Genomic DNA, 7,973 nt, shown 5'->3' with positions numbered 1-7,973 from the left:
AGGATATTTTTTCCATTCTTTTTTTGAGAAAGAGTGGAAGGGAAGAAGAGAGAGAAGGAGGGAGGGAGGGAGAGAGAGAGAGAGAAACATTGATGCGAGAGAGACACATAGATTAGTTGACTCCTGCATGTGCCCCAACCTGGCTGGAATTGAACCTGCAACCCAGGTATGTGCCCTTGATTGGAATCAAACCGGTGTCCTCCTGGTTCATGGGTTGACACATAACCACTGAGCCACCAGCTGGGCTCATCATTCTCTTTATTTATATTTCTAGCTGATAAAGAATGTTCCACAAGCAGCAACATTCACCAAAGTGATATCAAAACAGGACATTGTGGCCCGGCTGGTGTGGCTCAGTGGTTGAGTGTTGACCAATGCACCAAAAGGTGGCTGGTTCGATTCCTGGTGGGGCACATGCCCGAGTTGCAGGCTTGATTCCCCAGTGGGGGGGCATTCAGGAGGCAGCCAATGGTTGTTTCTCTCTCTTCAATGTTTCTACCTCTCCCTTCTCCCTCTCCCTTTCTCTCTCTCCAAATATCAATAAAAACATTTTTAAATAAAACAAAAACTGGACATTGTGTTTCACCATAACTACTTCCAACCTACCGAAGCTGTTAAAGAACTGTGAACTTTGAGCAAATGCGCTATGTTATGTTAGATCCTCAATGGATCTAAATGAAGACTCTCTACTGACCAAAGGATAATGGAACTTGATTTAATCAATCATATATTGGCACAGGCTTCAATCCTTGATGCATAACTACAGTGAACTCATCCTCTTTAGCACATACAGCTCTCTGACTTCTCTCTCTGTGAAGCTCCTACTGAATTTCTACTGCTGTGTGTCCCATTACGTGAATTTTGTTCATCTTTGTAGAGGCCTCTGTCCTTTTATCTCCATAGTAGTTTTTATAGTTTGTGATTCTATATCTATCTGGGTCTTTAATTATTTAATGTGTGTCTCCCCGGCAAGACCGTAAGCTCCATGAGAGCAAGAGCAGAGTCTATTTTGTCTCTAAAAAATTGTTGACTAAAAGAATAAAAAACTCACCACCACAAAACTGCTGTGTCAAAGGGATGAATAGTTTTTAGATTTTGGCTGTATGTTACTAGATTACTTTACAGAAATTACAAGTAAATGTATTGTATCAATAAAGCATCATTACTGAACAATGAGCAGAGGATGAGAGCAGAGAAGAGGGAATAAGGAAGGAAAGCTTCAATGGGAAACTGTAAGTCGGTCTAGAGAATAATAACAGCCCTGAATGGGAGGGGATGGAAGAAGGAGTAGAGAAGGGAGGAGACACTTGTAGAGAATACTATCATTCCAACAAGTAATTATTATAAAAATAGTGATTGAGAGATTTTATATTCTTTCTTCATACTAAGCCTTTGAAACCCAATGTGAATATTACATTGATTGAATGACTCAGTGGGCCTGACCACACTTCTTGTGCTTAATTGCTGCATGTGGCTCACAGCTGCAGTACTGGACAGCACAGTTGCACAGCCTGGCTCTGAGCCCTACAGCCTGTCTCCCCTCCCACAGTGGCCACCACTTGGAATACAAGACCATCCTCTTGCCCTGTACTCTCCCACCCGCCAATATTGTTTGTACCTTTTATATTCTCCTGCTCATTAATATGCTTCTGCTCATATTAATGTGTTACTACAGGTCTAACCATTTTTCTTTATAATGGATTGCCAGTTGTATCTCAAGGACAGAAGCATCTGCATGCAGCACAGCCTCACAGCTGTCCACCTTCATACATGCTACTCGGCTGCTCTCCTGGGAGGAGGAAGAACCAGGGAAGATGTAGCTCTCTGCTTCAGTAGGTTCTCAGAGACCATGCCATATTTTAGTTCACAGATTCTCAGATTCATTGTCTCAAAAAACTCTTGGTGAGCACCTCTCATGTCCCAGGCATAGTTCTGGGTACGTAGGGATCATCCATACATAAAGCAAAGATCCTTGCCTCATGGAACTCTCATTACAGATCATACCAGTGCAGGATGACTGCTGAGAGAACGATTATTAAAATTCAAAGGGCTATCAGGTCTCTTAATAACCTAGTGTGAAAGGTATGTGTAAGGTCATGGTTACAAACTTGAAAATCACACCTTATCAGTGGTCTATTTTAGACATAAATTCTCTTCTTTCCAGCCACTTTTATATCTTAGTTTTCTAAAATTAAATAAGCTAATCATTAAATTAGTTTAGCAAATAAACTAGTTAATTAAATGATTTAGTCGGCTTCCTCTAAACTATTAAAATACCCAGATTTACCTCTGCCCAGGTTCTCTGGCCATATCACCTGCATGACTCTGTGAAAGTCCTTTCCTAGCATTTGCCTGGTTTTCTGACCCCTGTTCTGCCCATGATCAACCTCCCCTCCTCTGACCCTTCCCCTGGCTTTGGGGAAAGTAGGTCGAGTGTAGGAAGCCTGGCCTTGGGAATCAAAATGGGCTTAGATCAGACGCCAGCTCTGCCTCCTCTGCTGTGTAACCATGGGCAAGGGTACCACTCAGCCTGTTTCCTTATCTCTTTAAGAATAATATTGCCCCATAGGTTTGTTCCAAGAGTTCAAAGAGAAGATAAACAAAGGTGCTCAGAAACAGGTCCTTCCTTCTCTCTCTGGAGGATGTTTAGTTAAGTTGTGCTTCAGATATTCCAAAATGAACTTTTTGTCCCTGTGTCTTTCTTAGCAATTTTTAATTGTTGTACTCATCACATCATGTCCAGTTTTTAAAAATACTTAGCTCATGTGGTAATGCCTTGGGATAGGTGTCCCTTATTATTCCTAGTTACTGGTGTGAAAACGGAAACTGAGAGAGGCTCACTTTTCAGAATTCTGAGAACCCCTGGCTAAGGGCAGGGCAGGTCTCCTGACCCCAATTCCACGGTTGTCTAAATGGGTAAATAAGAACAAGTTTCTCACATCGAAAACTTGTTCATTTGATGTCTCACTCAGGACTGATCTTCGATATTTCTGAGAGAAAATAATGTCTGTGTTGGAATTATTGCTATGTTTGGAGATCTGGGAATTTGCTGTTTTGGAAAGTACATTCATCTAATCAGAAATATTCCACTTTCCAAATTAGAGCATCATGATTTCTTGCTGTCTTTGATTGCAGCTGGCCTGGGCCTAATCAACCGGACAGTTACACATGAAACTTTTGTCACCACTGTGGTACCTTTCTTTTCAATGGTCCTAAAATCAAGCCATTATAAATAGATGGCCAGGGTCCTAATAAGTTGGAGATTTCCTATGCACATGAATATCACTGGCATACAAACAGTGTGCAAAAAGAATCAAATGAGTGAGTGTATGATAAGTATAGTGATTTCATAGCTCCGAACAGCAGGGCATTTATCCTCAGAGATCTGATGACAGAATATACACAACTTCTCCTTTCTTCCAATACACATTTATACATAGACACACATATAAAACATGTCGTATGTTCCCTAGCCTGTTCACTGAAAGGGTCTGGGAAGAGAGTGACACAATAGAAATAGCAGTCAGGACACCTAGCAGTCAGATCTTGACTTCTAAATACCATTCTCCACGAAAAGGAAACAGGGCTACTTGGAGAAATGGTTGATTCCAGGACAAGTGCTGGGAGTGTACAAGATGAGCTTGGAACATCTTGTTGAAGCAGAAAGGAAGAAATATCTCTGGAAATTTCCTCTGATACTGCATTTGTGCCAGAGATGCTTAGATCCTGTGGGCCAGTCCCCGCCAGGCAGCTGCTTCCTGAAACCACTGCTGGGAGGAAATGCCCCAGAAAGGATGGAGGCTGGTCCATAGGAGGCCAGGCTGTAATCAGAAGGGCTGTAGGTGAAAGACCAAAGACTTCCTGAGATCTTTGGGCCTCAGAGGGTAAGCCCCACACACTGTCCAGTTGCTTCTGCAGCAGCGCCATCCCAAGTGTTAGGTTTCAGTTTGGGTGAGATCGTACCTCATCTGGTTTATGGGGAAAGACACACAACCAGCCCCATGTGGGGTGAAGAAGGAGCAGGAATGGGAGAGAGGATTCAAGGTGGGCCTGAGGTGGACCTGAGCCAGAGCTTTGGGCTTAGCTATGGGCAGAATTTGGGGTAAGGGGGGAAGCTGAGCCTCAAGGTATGGCAGCTCAGGAGTTGGGGAAGCAATAGGGATTCTTCAGCTGCCTTTGAACTCGGAAAGTCATGAGAGAGTCCTGTGAATAAGATAAAGGGAAACTTGTTTGGGAAACAGCTATAAGACACCAGACGAGAGCTACCAAGGACTAACTGTACAGACAGAGGAGACTCCAGAGGGCTGGCCCCATTCCTGCTGCAAATGTTCCCCCTCGAGGTCTTGGGGTCACAGCGCTGCTGAGAATTGTGCTGCTGTCTGGTTTGCCTTTCCTCCTCCAGAAGGGATGTGATCCATTGTGATAATTGTGAAAACTATCAGTAAAGATGATCAAGGAAATAATATCAAAAGAAACCCACCACCTAATGGCAACGGCTGTTAACGTTTTAGTGTACATCCTTTTTGTTTCTTCATCCTCTGTAAACATTTAAAAAAATCAAAATGTGATCATATGGTACATATGAATTTTTTTAAAAAAATATATTTTATTGATTTTTTATGGAGAGGAAGGGAGAGGGATAGAGAGTTAGAAACATCGATGAGAGAGAAACATCGATTAGCTGCCTCCTGCACACTCCCCAACTGGGGATGTGCGTGCAACCAAGGTACATGCCCTTGACCGGAATCGAACCTGGGACCCTTGAGTCCGCAGGCTGACGCTCTATCCACTGAGCGAAACTGGTTAGGGCCATACGAATTTTATGACCATCTTTTTTTTTTTTCATTTAACAGTCATAATCATTTCTATGCCATTAACGTTTTTCTCTAATAATGCTGATGATCACATATGATTCCATTACATGTATAAACCACAATTTTTACCTGGATGAACATCAAGCGATACTATCACACTGTTGTTTAAGATCCATTTCTTTCTTTTTTAAAAAATATATTTTTTTATTGATTTCAGAGAGGAAAGGAGAGGGAGAGAGAGATAGAAACATCAATGATGAGAAAGAACCATTGATTGGCTGCCTCCTACATGCCTCCAACTGGGGGTCGAGCCCACAACCTGGGCATGTGTCCTTGAACAGAATCAAACCTGGGACCTTTTAGTCCATAGGCTGATGCTTTATCCACTGAGCCAAACCAGCTAGGGCTCCGTCCAGGTTTCTTGATAATGCTTATGTTTACACTTAGAAACCCAGTGCATGAATTTGTGCATGGGTGGGGTCTGGCTGGCCGGCCCCCATCGGGGCGATCAGGCAGGGGCAGCCAGGGGGAGGGGCCTCGGGTGGTTGGCGGGCCGGCCCTGTCCTCTGGTCGAACTCTCGGTTGAGGGGGCAATTTACATATTAGCCTTTTATTATATAGGATAGTTGAATTCATACTTATATTTACACAGTTGAGTTTTATATTCTGCTTTTTTTCACTTAACATAAGCAACTTTCTATTTTACTCCCTTTTTTATGCCATGAATTTTTTATGCCATGAATGGCTGTGTAATAGGTTATTAAGTAAAATAATTTTTAACTACTGTGGAACATTTATGTGTTTGCCAACTTTCCACTACATACACAATGGTTCAGTGAACATTTTTGTTCAAAAGGCATCTTAAGATCTCCACTTACATATTTTGAAAGAAGTGAAAATGCTAATGCAAATAGTAAAACATTAGGGACTTTGATGAGTTTCCCAGAATACTTTTTTTAAAAAAAATTTTTTAGTTCAAGCTGTTTTGTTTTTTTAAATATTTTATGGATTTTTTTACAGAGAGGAATAGAGAGTTAGAAACATCAATGAGAGAGAAACATCGATCAGCTGCCTCCTGCACACTCCCTACTGAGGATGTGCCTGCAACCAAGGTACATGCCCTTGACCGGAATTGAACCTGGGACCTTTCAGTCTGCAGGCCAACGCTCTATCCACTGAGCCAAACCGGTTAGGGTTCCCAAAAATACTTTTTAAAGGATTGTCCTAATTTACACTGCCTGTTGAGTTTGATTACACCAGTTTATATCTAATTCACTGGCATGGAGTATTTGCATTAAAATTTTTTTTTTTTTTTTACTGCTATCATAGGTGAAAATGATACCTCTGTGTTTATTTATTTATTTATTTATTTATTTAATAATTAAATCTTTATTGTTCAGATTATTACATTTGTTCCTCTTTTTTCCCCCCATAACCCCCCTCCTCCCAGTTCCCACCCCACCCTTCGCCCTCACTCCCCACCTACTGTCCTCATCCATAGGTGCATGATTTTTGTCCAGTCTCTTCCCGCATTTCCCACACCCCTTCCCCCCCAAGCATAGTCAGTCCATTCCCTTTCTATGTCCCTGATTCTATTATAATCACCAGTTCATTCTGTTCATCAGATTATTTATTCACTTGATTCTTAGATTCACTTGTTGATAGATGCGTATTTGTTGTTCATAATTTGTATCTTTACCTTTTTCTTCTTCTTCCTCTTCTTAAAGGATACTTTTCAGCATTTCATATAATACTGGTTTGTTGGTGATGAACTCCTTTAGCTTTTCCTTATCTGTGAAGCTCTTTATCTGACCTTCAATTCTGAATGATAGCTTTGCTGGATAAAGTACTCTTGGTTGTAGGTTCTTGGTATTCATCACGTTGAATATTTCTTGCCACTCCCTTCTGGCCTGCAAAGTTTCTGTTGAGAAATCAGCTGACAGTCGTATGGGTATTCCCTTGTAGGTAACTGAGTTTCTTTCTCTTGCTGCTTTTAAGATTCTCTCTTTGTCTTTTGCTCTTGGCATTTTAATTATGATGTGTCTTGGTGTGGTCTTCTTTGGATTCCTTTTGTTTGGGGTTCTCTGCACTTTCTGGACTTGTAAATCTATTTCTTTCACCAAGTAGGGGAAGTTTTCTGCCATTATTTCTTCAAATAGGTTTTCAATATCTTGCTCTCTCTCATCTTCTGGCACCCCCTATTATTCTGATGTTGGTACGCTTGTAGCTGTCCCAGAGGCTCCTTACACTATCTTCACACTTTCGGATTCTTTTTTCATTTTGCTTTTCCGGTTGGGTGTTTTTTGCTTCCTCGCATTTCAAATCTTTGACTTGATTCTTGCGCTCCTCTGGTCTGCTGTTGGGAGTCTGTATAATATTCTTTATTTCAGTCAGTGTATGCTTATTTTCTAGTTGGTCCTTTATCACACCATCGAGGGTCTCATTAGATTTCCTATATATCTCATCAAGTTTATCGACAGCCTCTAGAAGCCTCTTGAGAGACCTCAAAAGTGTGGTTTTGAATTCTATATCCAGTAGCCTGCTTTCCTCCGGTTCTGTCCTTTGTGGCCTGTTTCTTTGTCTTGGCATTTTTTTATGCTTCGCTGTGTCGATAGAGTGGCTTTCGGTGTTAAGTGTCCCAATTACCTGAGGTAGACACTCTTGGTGCACCCCCTTGTGGTCTCTGTGAGCAGTCTTGTAGTCAAGCCTTGATTGTTGTAGGTAATTACTACTTGACCTCCAGGCCAACTGGCTGTGAGAATCAGCTGTGTTTGCAGTGGGAGAACTTCTGTCCTCTAGGGAGGTGCTAATCTAGCCTTTGCCTGAGGCTATCCGGCAAATGGCTCTGTGCAGGGCTTGGGCGGGGCGGGTCCCACAGGATCAACAGGGCTGAGGAGGGAGCAGTTATGGCTGCTCTCAGTCCGTCCCCAGGGGCTCTGCCTCTCTGTCCCAGCAACCGCTGCAAACCTCGGAGGGACCGAAGCCAGACAGTCCCGCTTCTCCCGTTTGAGTCTGGGTCCCTAGAGACTCGCCCGGATCTGGAGCTCAGAGTCTGAGGCTCCCTCCGGATTGAAACAGTCAACCGCGCCCTCAGCCACCAGCCCGCGCCGCACGCACTCCGCACCTTAGTATTTTACTTCAGCACTGCGCCTCCTCTGA

This window comes from Myotis lucifugus, unplaced genomic scaffold (genome assembly GCF_000147115.1).
Source record: "Myotis lucifugus unplaced genomic scaffold, Myoluc2.0 scaffold_119, whole genome shotgun sequence".
In the NCBI taxonomy this organism is placed as follows: domain Eukaryota; kingdom Metazoa; phylum Chordata; class Mammalia; order Chiroptera; family Vespertilionidae; genus Myotis; species Myotis lucifugus.
The sequence above is the reverse complement of the archived record's forward strand: the minus strand, read 5'-3'. Positions refer to the sequence as shown.